Below are 16,297 nucleotides of genomic sequence, written 5' to 3' on the forward strand. Positions count from 1 at the left end.
TTCCTTTCAATGGGGCACAGGCAGTGGGGCAACCTGTTAGCTGCCATCAGCCTCTCTGCTACTCCCGCTGCCTTCCCACCCAGCCTGGCCGTCCCCTGCTAAAGGCACTGCAAAAGCAAGTTCTGTTCTGATGGCATAAGAAAGAACCCCAGCTCAAACTGGAGATGCCAAAGAGCGCACAGAAACTCTCGGAGCCTCAGTTCACCCTTAATTGTGATGGGGTCAGAACAGCATATGCACAGACAGCTGATACAAGGATCAAACGAGGCAGCACGCACGCAGCCTTAGCGCTGTGCCTGGAAGACAGTAATTGCTTCTTATTACTGCTATTCCTTGTGCTGCTGTTATTACCACTCCAAGAACGACGGTGGGAGAACGAACGTGTCTTCAAAGACCTCACTGTCTAGCAGGGAAAACCATCCGTACGCACGCGAAGCGCCCAAGCTCACAGCAGAGCACGAGCAAATTGTGCAGTGTCAGAATGCTGCAGCACTGCAATCAGACAGGTGTACAACGGTCCAGGGCCACAGTGGGGGAGATAAGCTGCACATTCATTTATTCAGCAAACACTACCAGGTGCCCACCAGGGCCAGGCGCTGTGCCAGATATCGGCGCTGCAACAAGCAGTCATCACCTCTGCCCCCAGGAGACTCCTACCCAGCGGAGCAGATAAAACTGGAACGAATCATTATTGAAGTTCAGTCATGCTAAGGAGACAAAGTACTTTGTGCCATAAAAATGTCTCCCAGAGAAGAGAACTTAGTCTGAAGGTGTAGCCAGGGAAGCTCTCTTCCCTGAGAAAGTGGGGGTTAAAGGAGATGAGGTAGAAGCAAGGAGAACAGTAGGATAAGACCTGCTGACTACTCTCTTGCATATGGTATCTCTTGCATTACAAGAGATACCATAAGGCAGAAGGCTCATCCCTGCCTGTTACTTACTAGCTGTGACACCTTAGCCAATATAATAAATCTCTCTGAGCCTCAGTTTCCTCATCTGGATAATGGGCACCACGTCAACGACGTCACTGGATTAAATGTAATAACATATATGGAGTAGTTAGCACAATGCCAGTCAATCCTATTTCAGGTGCAAGGGATAGAAAAATCAATCAAAATGGTTTAAGGGCAAAAAAGGGTTTCATTAGTTCATGTAACTGAAAAATACCAGGGCAGATTGTGGATTACAGGAAGGGCTTGATCCAGGAGTCATGCGCTACCATCAGGGCTCAGTGTCTGCATCTGTCAGTTCTCTTTCTCTCTGGCTTGGCTCCCCACTTAGGCAGAATCTTTTCACACTGTGACCTTGCAGCTCCAGGCTCACACTTTCTCAGTTCAGTAACTCCAACAGAAGGAGAATTTTTCTAAAATTTCCAGAACACGCTCCAGGACTGAGTCTTCTTACTGGACCATCTTGGGCCTGGGTTATGCACCATTCCCTAGAGACTGAGGAAAACAGGATTGGGGAGCTCCATGCAAACCATATGGCCAGAGAACAAGGGAACAGTGGACCCCAAAGGAATATTAAGGCACTGTACAGAAGAAAAGCTATAGGACAACCTGTGTTCACCACAGAGACACAGGGCAACCGTGCTGCAGCAGGCGGTGACACAGTGACAGTGCTGAATTAACACTCAGTGTGTCCTCACCCTACACCCAGACGTGGCCTGAGCCCCATCTCCCATTCGGACTTCCTGGTCGCAGAAGAGCAGAGAGGTGAGTGCAGACCTCAGGACCAGACAGCCTGGATGCAAATCCTTAATGGCACCTTCTAGCGGTGTGACCTTGACAAGTTTCCTTTCCTCTCTCCACCTCTTCTGCCATCTGTGAAATGGGCATAAAACTAACACCTCATAAGGGTGTTGGGAGGCTTAAACAAGGCAGTGTACATAAGGCTCGGAGACCAGTGGCCAGCACGAAGCAGCTCAGTAAGGTGGCTGCATTATTGGACCATTCCACAGGCTTGCGTGGCAGGGGTCATGCTGACTCACCCCTCCCTACAGATAAAGCCCCTTCCCACTTCTTCCAGAACATCCATCCAAACCCAGTGAAAGGCCACATTTGATTTCTCCCTTCCACTTGATGACATCAAATGTAAATATGTAACTTTGGAGCAGCAGGAAATCTAAGTGAGTGGATCCTGCAACCTTGGGGGTTGGGGGAGGAGGGCGCTGCAGCCAGCCTTGAGTTGAAGGGAGGCCGTGGGGTGGGGCATCGGAGACCGCGGGACAACCCAGGCCACGTCCTCCTGCTGACCAGCCTCCCCTCCACCCCCATCCCCCGTTATAGGCTCTGTGCTTGGGAAGCAGCTTCTTCCCTGGACATTTCTAAGCAGTGTCCCCATCTGTCACCTGCCTGACCCTGCAGGCATCTGAGTGTATGGAGCCTGCCCTCCCCCTGAAACGTCTAGGGGGCGGAACCAATTAGAGAAGAAAAAGAGGGGAAAGAGAATGAGAGAAGGAAGAAAAGAGGAAATACTTTCATTAACACCCTGCGTGTGTCCCACACTCAGCAGGCGCTTATGTCCAAGTCCTCATTTAATCCCTACCACGGACATTTGTTACTATCCTCCCCCACCCCCGTGCTCAGGTGAGGACACTGAGGCTCAGAGAGGTGAAGTCACCTGCCCAACGTCACCCAGCTAGCGAACGACGAGCCGGGACTGCTCCAGGCCTGCAGATGCAATGTGGCAGCGCCCGCCACACTCCGCACTGAGCCAAGCCAGGAATCTAACAACCCGCAGCGAGTCCAAAGAGAGAGCAGGTTTCCAAGGAGAAGGAGGAGAGGTGTTGGGAACATGAAGTTATTTACAGGATGTCGTGTGGGTTGTCTCATGAGAGAGGGAGACGTCCTGAGGTGAAGAGGGAGTGGGAGATGATGGGTCCTCAGTTTCCTTATCTACCTAACTAGCCTCTGCGGAGATGGGGCCCATGAGCAGAAACAGCACATGCGCAGGGCCACACTGCGCCCTCCGCGCCGCAGGTTCTGGACGTGGTTGGTGCGCGTCAGTGGGAAGGCAATGACCCCGGAGGCTGTGGGCCTCAGTTTCCCCAAAAGTGGGGGAGGAACATGCTTAGATCCTTAATGGAGGCTCTCAGTTCTCCAAAAATGGCAATTTGCTCAAGAAATCTGCAAATGAGATCGGAGAACTTGGGACTGGGGACAGAAGAATTCAACCAAGGACTCACCGCAGGTTTGACCCCACACGTAACACCTCCCAATGGACGGCCCCCATCCCAGTTCAATAGCATGCAGGCCTTTTATCATCTCTGGCCTTGGAGGGTCAGCATCGGTGGGAGCCATTACCACCTCTAAGCCTGAAGGGCAGGAAGGAAGCAGTTGCCCGGCCTGCAGAGGGTACATGTATGGGAGGGGCCCCTTGACAGGAGCGGTGGCCTTCAGCGCAGGGACATTCTAACCTTGCTCTCCTCCTGCCTCCAGTCGCTGCCAGTACCTCCCATTGATAGAACCCCAACGAGAAGCCTGCGGACAAAGGGAGCCTGCTGACGGGTCCACACAGGCCAGGCTCCTGGGCAGAGCGGGGGGTGGGGGGACATCAATCTGGAGGAGCAAACAGAAGCTGGCCTGCAAGGTCACCTCCCAGCTGGTGCCATGGGGACCTCTGTGACACTTCCAGCTCTTTCTTCCTACCACAGTGATCCCGGAAGCCACATGTTGAGATGGTGGCATCACAAGATGTCACAGAACCTCCTCCCTCTTCCAACCATAGCCCAGCGTAATCTATTACAGTAAGAACCAAAACAAAACAACAAGAGAGATGGCTGAGGAGCTGCTGCAAGGGAAAAGGCATCTTTTAGAAAATCTGTTAGAAATGATGACTTAGAATGCACCAGCCCACCGGGAGCAGTACAGGGAGCAGTGCAAAGATACCCCAAAAGTCACCTTGAGAAGGACTGTGGGGCCAAAACTCGGAGGTCTTTCAAATCCATCGAATGGAAAGAGCTCAGATAAAGGACCGGCACGATGCTTGGTGATCCCAGGTCTGGGAGAGAGCTCAGAGACGAACAAGAGGCATTCGAAACATCTGGGGAAGCCTCGGCCGTGTCCTTACTGAGGAGGACCTCAGGGAAACTCCTGCTCCCAAATTGTCCCTGTAAGTAGGGGCTCCAAAGGCACTGCTCTGGCGGGCAAATGTTCCAACTCTAAGTGACAAATGAGATGCAGACAAATTGCCAGGCACAGATGGCACCAGCCCAAGAATGCTGATGCCACTCAAGGGTGAAATTGCGGAGCTGTTGGCCAAAAATATGTGCAGTTTTGAGGGGATGTGGATATATGAACAGGGCTCTGTGGATATGAAGTTTGAGCTTTGGCAAAGCTTTGAGCAAGGTCCCCCAGTGTGAGCTCCTCCCATGCTAGTCACATGACCGTGGGGACCACAGAGGCAGCTTAGAGACAGAGAACAGACACCAGGATGACCGGCTCCTTCTTAGAATGTGAGGTTTTTAAACGGTGGGTCCTTTGAGGGACGCAACCTGCTTGATCAGAAATTTTCTGAAGGAGGGGCCATAGCTCCAAAGTTACACATTCCAGCAGGTCTCTCCTGGGTGGCAGGGACAGCAACCTCATTCAAAACAACTGAAGTGAAAGGTGGCATTTATTGGTCATGTAACAGAAAAGTACATGGGCAGATGAGCCTTAAAGGCACGTCTGGACCCAGGCACTCGAAGGCTGTCATCATGAATCTGTGTCCTTCCCTTCTCTTGGCTGTGTTCTCCTCTGTGTTGGCATTACCCTTGGGTAGGCTCTCCCCAGGTAGTGGCAAAATGGCCCAGCTGCCCTGGCCCACATTCTGCCAGCCCTGCAAATCCTATAGAAAGCTTCCTGTCCATTGGTTCAAGCTAAAATCCCAGGGCTGATTCTTACTGGCTTAGCTTGTGTCATTTTCATCCAATCACAGGAGCCAGAGCTAATAGAGCTCTAATTGGCTGGCTATGGGTGTAATGCCCACCCATGGAAGTGAGGCATGGGGTCAGCCCCACCAGACCATAAAGCCTGAGAGGGGGGGAGGACAGAGACACCAGAAACATGCCAAAAACGTGTCACCACAGCAAATGATACCAAAAACATTCCAATGACAAAATGCCACAGTGATGAGACTAAAGCATAGAGGGAAATTGTGCAGCTATGCTTATGGACCAAGAATGCAAAACAAAGGAAGAATAAGATTTAAACAAGGATGCCAGGATGTTACTGTGTTCTGTGGCCCAGCGAGGGCCTGGGTCTATAATACCACCCGAGACGGGTACCTCAAGGCCCATGGGCCAGGACAAGCCACTTCAACCCCAAGCAGGGAGGCGATGCCGTGCCAGATGTCATCTCTGCAAATATTCACTGCGCATTCACAGCAGGGAAGGCCCTGGGTTTGCTGTTGGAGACTCCAGGCTGAGCAAGACACCGTCCTTGCCCTCAAGCAGTTTATGATCCAGTAGGAGGAGACAATCAAGGACACATAAATAAATAAAGGAACAAAGTGAACATCAGAGGCGGCGAATGCTCCGTAGCTGGGAGTGCTATGTAGGAGAGCAGTTGGCCGTGGTGAACAGGCTGGCACAGGAGGCAGAAACTGGATCCAGGGAGGCCCTCGTGGGTCTGGACTCGATGCTGTGGGCTACGGTGAGTCATCGAAGGCTTTTGAGCATGGGAGCGACACCAGCGGGAGGAAGCAGCACGTCCTCATGAAGCCAGATAAAGCCCCAGGGACAGTCACAGAGATGATCAAAGGACTGGCAACAGGCCTACGGAGGGGACAGGAGTGAGGAGTGGAGAGAGGGCAGCCCGGCCGGGAGCCCTGATCCAAGTCGGCAGAGGAGCACACGGCCTCCTGCTTGCTGGCCTGAGAAGGGATGGCGCTGCCCCGGGAAGTCAACGGGAATGGCACTCTGCTCAAGTCCCATGGCCAAAGGTGAGTGTCGCGCGTGTGCACACACACACACACACACACACGTCATTTCTCTAACTATGACTTCCAGGGAGTGCAGGCTGGAAATGGGGGTAAGTCACTAACAAAGAGGTCCTGATAGAGTCCCAGTTGACAGTCCCAAAGGGAGGCTGGGGGACAGCAGGGTGTCCAGAGCTCATCCACACTCATTCATTAAACGGCCACTTCCTGAGGGCCTGCATGGAGCCTGTCCCTCCTCTAGGCTCTAGCCCAGAGACATGAGGCGGCAGCCCCTTGTGGTATTACGTGTGTATAGTCGAGCAGCAGGTCTGCTTCCCCTACAGGACCAGAGGGGAAGGTGTCTATTTCTTCACTATGGTGTCCTCAGCACCTAGAGGGGTCCCTGAAATGCAGTAGATGCTCAGCATGTATTTGCTGAGTGAAGGAATTCCCTCCGCCTCAGCGAGGCCCCACCCGCAAAGAGCTCAAAATCTGGAGAGAAAGTCAGACAAGAAAACCAACTTTAAGCGTCTAGTTTCGTTTCGTTGGTGCTTCGAAGAGGCCCAAGTGGGAGCACAGAGGACGCTGCTGGCGCGGCCTGGTTCCCAGAAAGGATTCCTTTATGCTTTAGCTGAACCCTGGTGGCAAAGCAAAAGCTTGCCAAGTGAACAGAGCAGACAAGGCCATTCCTCCAGCAGCAAACAGCGTGGGCAAAGGCTCAGGAACGCCGCGTTACTGCGTCTGGGAGTGACAGACAGGGAGCACCGAGTGGCTACTGATGGAACAGGGTCTGGTCCTGGAGGGCCCTGGCGGCCAATTTAAAGGATTTGAACTTTCTCCTGAAGGTGATGGGACGACATTACATGATTTTTGTATTAGCTAAGATCCTTTTGGTTGCAAGTAAAAGACAAAAACAGCTTAAAGTAGCTTTAACAAGGAGAAAGGGGAAGGGGTGGTTACTGGTTCCTAAGAATGACAAGAACTGGGAGAGCTGCAAGCACAGCTTGATCCAAGTTTGTGTAAACGATGCCACCAGGCCAGGGGTCCTCGCTCTCCTTTCTTGCCTCTGCCGGCTCTAAGCTGGGCCCTGTTCTGAGACTCCATGTGGTGGCTCCTGGGAACCCCCATTCTTGTCACAGTGGAGCTAAAAGGAGCGTCCATTTCCTTCAGCTCAAGTAAAAGTCCCAGAATTGAGTCTCTCTGGCCCTGAGTGGTCTGATTTGGTCCCGTGTCTGCCTCTGAACTAATCCAAGGGCCAGAGGACTGTACGTGCTCATTGGCTTAGCCCAGGTCATGTGATCCACCCAGGGGTTCAAATGAGCAGCTAGGTTGGCTCCTCCCAAGCTGATACCACACGAGGGAGGAGTGGATGCCAGGTGGCAAGATAAGCTGTGACCACCACATGGTTTAAGGAGGGGAATGATGCAGTCAGACGTGTGTTTAGAAAGCTATGATTCGCCTACTGATTTGGAAGCCAGTTAGAAAGTCCGTCTGAAGGCAGGAGCAGATGCCGGAGCAATGGTTAGAGAGCTGGCTTAAGAGCTGGGCTGAGCCAAACTGAGCAGACGTGATCAAAGGCGGCCACAGAAGAAGGGATTTCTTATTTAAATCCTGAGGGCACAGTTCCAGGGCCCTAGCCTACGGCCCCCATCACTTCTGATCACCCAGCCCTGTTAAGAATCAGCCATAGTAAGGCCCACATATAAATGCCCTTAGCAGGGTCACCTACACTCTGGGACCAGTTGCCCCAAAGCTGCAGACCCAGGTCCAGCTTTCAGAAACCCACCTAACCCCCCTCTGGAAACGTGGCCATCTGTAGAGACCACCAGTTGCAAACACCTGTGCCACTGTTTCTCAGCTGCGCTGCCCTGGACGAGGTGCTTAACCTCTGCGTCTGAATTGCCGTCTGAACATAAAGTGGAAGTGATGACTTTTAAGGTAAGGAAGGCGCAGCTGTGGGGATTCAGTCAAATAAAGATTATAAACCACCTACCACAGCGAGGGGCTCAGTAAATGAAAATTCCTTCCTGTCCAGCCTTTTAAGCTTTTCCCTGGCTCCAGCTTCCCAAGACCTCTCCAACCCCTTGTTTGTTTGCCAAATAAAAGGTGGTTTTGTATTATTTTGGGTTTCTGCCAGAAAGAGACAACTGGAGGTTGAGTGGCACAGAGCAGCCATTTTTAGATTTGTGGGTGGAAAATTCCTCCTGTTCTTTAGCCTGAGGCTAAGCCCCCTCTTGACTTCCTTCAGGCAATTTCCATCTGGGAACACAATATCCCTGTCCCTTGTGTGCTGGAAAGGAAGGGAGGAAGCCCCAAAAATGGGTGAAGGAGAAGAAACAAATCCCCGTTGAAGATCATAGAGGACCGACCCTTTGCCTAATGGTCCCACGGCCCCAAACTCCAGAAGGAATCCCTGACTGGCTCAGGTGTTGGAGGGAGAGAGAATCCCGGCTTCCAGTTCCTAAACGTTATCTTATCTGAGCCTCACAATCACCCTGAGAGCTCAGGACGATCCCCTCATCTCATGAAGAGGAAACTGTCTCTGAGAAAAGTCCCGCCGTCAGGAAGGGGCAGAGGGCTGCGGAGCTGTAACTCCTGTCTCTGTGCCAGAGCCCACCACTGTCCCCCCCTCAGTGTCTCTGACATGCCTCTGCTTTGAGCTCCAGTCCCATCTGGCCTGCAAGCTGTGTGTGTCTGCCTCTCCTCAGAGCTGCCTCTTCACGCGGACAGCGCTTACTGTTGTATCATCGTCCGCTGTCTGTGGGCCTCTCTCCCCCACTCGCTTCTAAGTGCTTCCAATCAGAGGCTCCGATGGGCAAGGATCTTCTTGAGCGTGTGAATTGGTCCATGTGTTATTTCTCTGTGGAGTATTTGCATCTCTCGCTGTGACATAAAGAGGGGGAAGAGAAACTCCGAAATTTCTTATATATCTCTGTCTGCCTAGGAGACTGCCTGGCGTGTCACAGGCCGTCCCCACATGTCTGATAAATGAATAATTGAGTGAAAAACATCTACCACATAAGGGTGCCGTGCAGCTGAAAGGGCTGACATCTGTAACATCCCTAGGGCAATGCTCGGCCCACTGGAGGTGTTTTAAGAAAGGTGGTGCTGTAACTGGGAAGGAATATTGTCCTACGAGTTAGGCGTTTCATGAACTTGCTGCGTGGTGTTGAGAAAGTCCCTTCCCCTTTCTGAACCTCCGTTTCCCCATCTGTAAATTGAGGGCACTGGATTAGATGAGCGGGCAGTTGCTTTCTCGTTGCTGACGTTTCATGCATGTTTCATCTCTGCTCGTCACCCCATTCCTCCCCACGCAAACACACACGGGCACACCCAGTAGTCTCCAAGACCGTGTTCTGCTGGCTCCCGGCTTGCTCTCGCTCTCTCTCTCTCTTTCATTTCCTTGATCAGAAGCTCCAGAGCTTATTAACCTCTGTTGTCTATGTCCCTCAGATATGCCTGCTTTAGTGAAACAGTCATAATATCCCTCAGATTCATTTTATTAAAGAGAGAGATCTGTTTTGTGGGCCAGAGTGTGCCGGTCCTAACCGGAAACGAGATGTAATTTCTGGCTCACTCACTCCATAAAAGCAGGGGGTCTGCCGGCTGCCTTTGCACCAAGATGGAAAGAACATTGATTTTCACTGATATAGGTGACACCATGGAGGCAGCCCTGCAAAGCACAGGGGAAGAGTCTTCCATTCAAAAAAAAAAAAAAAAAGCAGTGAGGCCAAGAAAGAAAAATTCCTCCGAGAACAGGAACAAAATCCCACTCGGGGGTCACTTTTGACTATGATTCTAGACGTTGAGATTCATAGAATTTAAGATTCTAAAGTTGTGAGTGAACGTGTGTGATCAGTTGAATCTATTAAACCTGAAATATTCTATGATTCCATGACTTAGTACTTTTTCCTATAAGAGTAGGACCCAAAATCATATGCTTCTCAGATCCTGTTGATTCAAGGGTTTCCAACTAGTGGGTGTATCAAAACTACCTGGGGGCTTGGTAACCAGTACAAATTCCTAGGTGCTCATGTCAGAGATTTGGTTCAGTCCATGTGGCATGAGGCCCAAGAATCTGCCGTTTTCTAACAAGGCCCCCAAGCCAGTGGTCCTGAGCAGAATGGGCCCCTCATGGACGTGTAGTGTTAGAAAGTCTGTCATTGCAGATTCTACGATTCTAAATGTGATTCTAAAAATGGCCTTTTGCTTGTGACTTTCGTATTTTGGAACTGTGTTATTCTGTTGCCATGTGCCTTAGGGGAGGATTCTAAGGTGTAAAGACTGTCTGTCTGAGCATGGGTTTCACATAGGGAGAGGATGAGGGACCAAGTGCCATCAGGGTGGAGGAATGTTCTGGAAGGGGGACCTCCTGAGGGCACAGAACAAACTTCGATGCTGCAGGGATTGTACCTGAGCATGTCCAGTGCTAGGACTCCAATGGGGAGGCTTGGTCCGGTGCACTGGCTGGCTCTGGGGTAACATGAGCACCTGGAGTCGTCAGGAAGAGTTCCTGACGGACAGGGAGGTCCAACCACATCCCAGAGTGTTGGAAGGGCCGAGACTGGAGGAGGGGAGACAACTCACAGCGGAGAGCTCGATAAAGAACCGGAGGCAAGGGAGGAAAAGTTGGTCATCAAAACATCCCTCTTCTGCTGGGTGGCAGGGTCACTGCAGACGGTGTGGCGGATATGAAAACATAAGATTTCAGAAAAGCTCAAGCTAGAGGGAGCTGCCTGTGTGGGGTGTCCTGGGGCTCCGTGTGGGCTGGCAGAGGACTGCTCTCACATGCCACTGAGTGCCTGGACCTGGGAGGGTGGGGACAGGATGAAGGGTGGCAGAGGGTGTCTGAGGAGCTGGGAGGTGGACGCCGGGCTTGGGAGAGGCTCTGCGTGAGGGGCTCCTCAGGGAGTTCCCCCACTTACTCCATGTACCACCAATGAGTCAGGGTGTAGATGGGGAACCCAGAACCCTCTTTCGGAGAAACGAAAGTGGAGACTGGCGAATCCAAGGTTTCTGCAGCGTGCCAGGAGGGGCAGGAGCTGGCAGGTTGGGTTACCAGGGCCTGTCTGGTGGGGGGAGAATGTGACTCCCACTGACACGTTGAGCCTGCATGCCTACAGAGGTGATGACATCCTCCTGGCTGCACATCTACACGCTTCTGCCCCACACAAGGACAGTGACACAAGTGCCAGTGCATTGTGACACACTTAGTCTGACACTTACCACCAATGGTGGCACCATTTTATACTAATCGTAACACCTTGTCACTTGTGCCATGTCTTGTAGACAACAGCAGTTACACATACACCGTTACACAGAAACGGTGACATGTCCCCAGAGGCTTTGCCTCTGGCACAGTCTATATAAATGCCGCCATCTGTGGTTACATGGGGCACAACCTGCACAGCCGTATGTGGCACCCTTGCCTTCTACCCGAACCATCACACAATGCCATTGACACATTCCACTGTAACAAGCCACTTAGCTCTACACAATGATGTCGCACTCACACCAGGAGGGACACACTCAGGTCTCAGGGTGGCAGACCCACACCTGCCCTACCAGCACCTGCTTCCTTCCACACGGACACTGCCCACTTCCTGCACGGTTCCACCCTGGTGGGCACACACACGCGTGCACCATTGCACACCAGTGGGTTTGCCTTCACACTGTGTCAGTGCCTGTTGAAGGAGACAGACTGGGGCCCTGACCTCATGCCGACAGTGACGGCACCCTGACCATTACCGGTGACAAGAGGGGAGCCACTCATCAGATGAGCTGGGGGGCCTCCAGGCCTTCCCTGTGCACCACCCCACAGTTCAGTTTCTGCCTCTGGCACATGGCCAGCCCTTCGAGCCAAGACCAACTCTGCCCCTCCAGGCTCAAGCTAGAGTGGCAGGATGGAGCACGCAGGTGTCGCCCTGGGCCCACCAGCTCCTCTCCCAGCTGAGGACAGGCCCAGCCGCGGGCTCCAGGTCAGGGCTGGGGGCCCCCCCTGCCTCACCTCCTGCAGGCACCCAGAGTGCCTTTTGGACTGAGGCAAACTGCAGGGAAGAAATCAGCTGACCTTGGGACATGGCCATTCTCACTGGTCACCACACTGATGGTCTGTGGCACTTGTCATCGTCACACACTGTTCCTGACTCCCCAAAGTACTGACACTAGCTCTCTTGATTGGCTTCCTAGTGAACATTCAAGGCATGTACACATCATTGTAAAAATCTGTTCAAATCTGGCCCCTTGCCTCAGCCCACGGGGCTCAGAAATAAAAGTGGAACTGAAGCAGCAGCCAGGGTAAGACACCTTCCCCAGATCCACATTCCTATCCTGCCAGGTGACGCCTAGAAGCTGTCCACAGAGCAGGCTCCGCAGGATGGCAGGCTGGGTGGGGAGAGCCTCACAGCAGCTGGCTTAGGGGCTGAACTAGAGGGACTGAAGGAAATGCTGACAACCCACAGGAGATGAAGACCCCGGCTTGGGTGTGAATTCTTTTTTTTTTTTTAAGTGAGAAACTGGAAAATAAGGAATGTAAATGTCAATGTAAAAAAATATCTGCAGAGCAAAAGTTACATTTCCATAGGCTGTGGGATGTGTCAGAAGAGAAGCCTGGTGTCAGGCAGGCCTGGGCTGGCATCCTGGCTCTGCCCAAGACTCACTGTATGTCCCTGGGCATTGTCTCCCCCATCTTGAAAACAGGAGTTTGTGTGAACCGAAAGAGAGATGTAATTTATGCAAAGCACCAAAGCGAGCGCCTGAGACATAATGGGGGCCCGTGGCTGCTATGATTAGTAGTGGTATAATCACTAGGAAATGCTTATAATATTTCGCAACTTTTCTGCAGTGATAATAGAGCATTTGGGAACGGTGTCTAGACTGGTAACACTGAACAAGGAGCAAGGACTCATCTCTCCACCATCTTTTCTTGACAGGAAGCGCCAGTAGCTAAAGTGTCATGATTTATCCCTAATCATTCAACAGGATGAAGCCACCAAAACTTGACTGATCTGTCCTTTTATTCACCAGTAAGATTTTCTGCAGCTAGACCTGATTCATGGCAGCTCACGCAGTTTCTACAGAAGCTTGTGTTCAAAGGGGGCTTTAGCTGTCATCTGTCATCCAATTGCCATCTTCCAGGGATGGGGAACTTCACCACCGCACATGAGTTCATGTCATGGCTGGACAGCTACAATTGGTAGAAGGTTCTTCTTAAAGAGTCTGTCTTCCTCCCCTCCCCCGGTTCCCTTTTCCCCTGTTGCCCTAATTCTGTCTTCAGCACCAGTGGAAACAGTCATACTCCTCTTCCCTTGCAATGGTCATTTGTTCATCCAACACGCCTTTTCTTAGCACCCACTTTGCCAGGCACCAAGCTAAGAGCTGAATTACAAACTGAGCAAGACTTGCCAGCTCCTCGAGGGCTAGTCCCTCTTCAGCATTCTCTCCTCCAGGTGAGACATTCTCAAATCTTTCAACCTTCCCTCATTTGACCTGATGTCCAGATGTCCACCACCAAACCACCCCCTCCTCTACTAAACATACTTGAGCTTATTAAATTCCATCTTAAAGTGAGGTGCTCAGATCTGAGCTCAGTATTTTTCTAGCGATTAAGTTGGGTTTTTAGCCCAGTTTGGTCAACATCCATGTCAAAAGCAATGGCTGTTGTGGAAAAACCCCAACTGTAACTGCCAGCCAGGGCCCATTCACTGAGCTTCTGTTCTAGAAGAAAAGGGAGAAAGGAGGGAGGAGGGAAAAAGACTGTCACAGATCTCCCTGCCCAGAATTCCCCTCAGGCATTAATGCCAAGTCTAAGTTATTCTAATCAAACAGCCCCCCTTCTGCCCCCCTCTATTAGTGCCTGCCATGGAAAGGAAGAAAAAGAAAACGTGAGCATGCTGGTGGCCCACATAGCAGGGAACTCGGACATAAAGGAAGGGCCTTCCCTGTTCCAAGCCCCACGGCCTGTAAGGAGAGAAGGGGCTGAGCTTCAGAAGGTGACCCTCCAGGTGAGGAGGCAGGTCCACCGATGGCCTCTGACTTGCGGGGGCTTCCCCGCTTTGAGACCTCTGCTGTGAACATAAGTAAAGGAACAGTCCCCTTGTTAGAACAAAATCATGCCTCCTTCCTCTCGCAGAGCCTGTCCTTCTGCATTTCTTGCCTCTCCCTTCTTGGAAGGAAGCCATTCCCTTACAGAAGCAGAAGTCATCACCACTCTGACATAACCCTGATTGATGCACGAACTCCTGCAAATCTTTTCAAGTCCTGGTGTGAGGCCCCTCCTCCCCTGAGCCATTTTCCTACACACTGGGCTGGATGAAAGGAAGCATTTTAGAGCCAAAAGATGGCAGGCAGAATGGAAGGGCTCATTACAAGAGAAATATAAAACAAAAAATAAAAGCGTGAGAGGAGGAAAGGCTGGGGACAAGGGCAGTGTTGCCCTGTGGCCTGGCGTTCCCTTTTCTTCCATGGGCGTAAGACAGAAAGAAGTGACCTTCTAGAATACAGTTTGCCAAAGGATTCCTTATTCTTCACAGGGTTATAGATCGAGAAGGGACTGGACTGGCCTAAAGTCCACTGCATTCTACAGCAGTCTCCTCCCTCCAGGTCCACACGAAAGGTTCCTCAGCCCCTGTGGGGGCCTTACCCACGCCATTCACAGTATTTACTGAGTGCTCATGTGGGGAGACGCCATGCTGAGGGGCTGCACAGACATGAGGGTTGTCCTGGCCCCTGGGACCTCATGGGCAAGAGGCATGCACGCAGGAGAACAGCCCTGAAACAGGTGTGTGTGTGTGTGTGTGTGTGTGTGTGTGTGTGTCCCGTGGTGGGAACCCTGAGGAGACTGGGCCAGTTCCCCGGAGGAATCAAGAAAGGCTTTCCTGTGCAGGCGACTTTTGAGCTCTGCATTAAAGAACCCTTCCGCCATCCCCGATCCCCACTGCCCCTCAGTGCCTGGAAGCAGCAAGCTTGCAGTCCAAAGAGCTGTGGCCAGGACAGGTGGCAGCGAGGGGGATGGGCAGGGGTGTCTGCGAGGAACAGGATGACATGGAAAGGTGACGGAGGAAAGGGAGTGGAGGGAGAAAAGAGAGGGTGAAAGGAGGGAGAATGGGAAAGGGAGAGGGAGGCGGGGAGGAGGAAGAGAGGGGAGAGAGGGAGAGAGGGAGAGAGCAAGGGAGGGAGAGAGAAAGAGCGGGAGAGAAGAGAACGAGGGGGAGAGAGAGAGATTTGAATTTCCCATCTGGAAGGGGAGCGGTAGCACGTCAGGGCCTGGCTGAGGGGCGTGATTGGAGGGCGCCTCCGGCAGCAGCCGGGGCCCCAGCTCGCCTGGCGGAGTTGCACGAGGCGGCGGCGGGAGCTGGAGTAGCCAAAGGAACCACCTCGCTGAAAACGGCTGGAGCCCTGCAGTGGCTCAGACTGTTGCAGGGGCTGCCAGGTCGGTGCTGGTTGCGGGCCGGGAGGGCGGAGCCGGGCTGTGGGCAACAGGGTCCCGGCTCTCACCTCAAGGCCGCAGGGCAGCTGGGGAAGCTGGGGAGTAGGGCTTTCGGGGGACAGCTCCCCAGGACTGCCGGGAGCCGGAAGGGGAGGCTGCGAGGCAGCGGCTAGCACACCCTCCCCGGAGCGCTCGCCGAAGTGCTGAAAGGACAGCTCCCCGTGAATGGGAAGCGAGCAGGCGGAGGGAAGAGAGTGAAGCCGGGCAAAGTGGGAAGCAGGAGTGGGCCCCGGAGCCGGAGACCCCGGGACAGAAGCCTGAAACAGCCCGGCTCCTGGGGAGCCAGGGCCGCCCAGAGGGCAGCGGGAGACTCAAATCTGAACCCAGAGAACAACTTCGAGCTCGTGGGGGTGGAGGTGGGGGACGTGGATCTAAGCTACTTCAGGCTGTGGTTAACCCGGGGCTGGCCAGGGCCTTCTTGGCCCTGGGGCAGGGAGCTGCTCCAGAGGGGTACAGTTCGGGGTCCCGGAGTGAGTCAGAGGGCGGGGGGGAGGGGGCGGACAGACGGAGGGTGGAGGGGCAAACAACCTAAAGTCGTTTGGGGACGGGGGGTGGGGGGGGCAAAGGGACTATTTGTTCTCGGAGGAGCGGCCGCGGTTTAGGCTGCACAACCCGCTGCCTGGGGGCCTTCAGGAACCATCTCCTGTAGTCCTCGCCCGCCCTACTCTGCCCCCTCCTCTGGCAAAGTTTGAGACCGGGCTGGGTCTTGGGGTTGGAGCTATGTGTTGGGGGAGGGGCACGCTCAGTGGCCAACCGAGAGAGCTCGGGGCGTGTTGGTCTGTGTGGTGGACCCAGAGAGGGGCGCCAGGATACCTGTCCCTTCTTCTGCCGGGGAACGCAAAGCCCCTGCCACTTCTGCTCTTCTGCGGAAGGAGGTTCCCAACCCCCTTTCATTTTCTACTGCCCCTTCCC

General features: G+C 53.1%; 1 protein-coding gene across 3 annotated transcripts in view; it reads left to right on the forward strand.

The window, feature by feature from the left end:
* Nucleotides 1-16,297, forward strand: part of CPLX2 (complexin 2) — a 70,183-nt gene that overhangs the window by 43,064 nt on the left and 10,822 nt on the right. The window contains exon 1 of one of the 3 annotated variants that reach the window (XM_019716207.2): nt 5,742-5,922. The exons of 1 other annotated variant lie outside the window; for it this stretch is intronic. The gene's annotated coding sequence lies outside the window, so the exon portion shown is untranslated. Of the gene's footprint in view, nt 1-5,741; nt 5,923-15,007; nt 15,329-16,297 lie in introns of those variants that run through there. One more of the 3 variants, XM_019716205.2, reaches the window with a different exon arrangement.

The sequence above is a fragment of the Rhinolophus sinicus genome, linkage group LG10 (assembly GCF_036562045.2).
Source record: "Rhinolophus sinicus isolate RSC01 linkage group LG10, ASM3656204v1, whole genome shotgun sequence".
In the NCBI taxonomy this organism is placed as follows: Eukaryota; Metazoa; Chordata; class Mammalia; order Chiroptera; family Rhinolophidae; genus Rhinolophus; species Rhinolophus sinicus.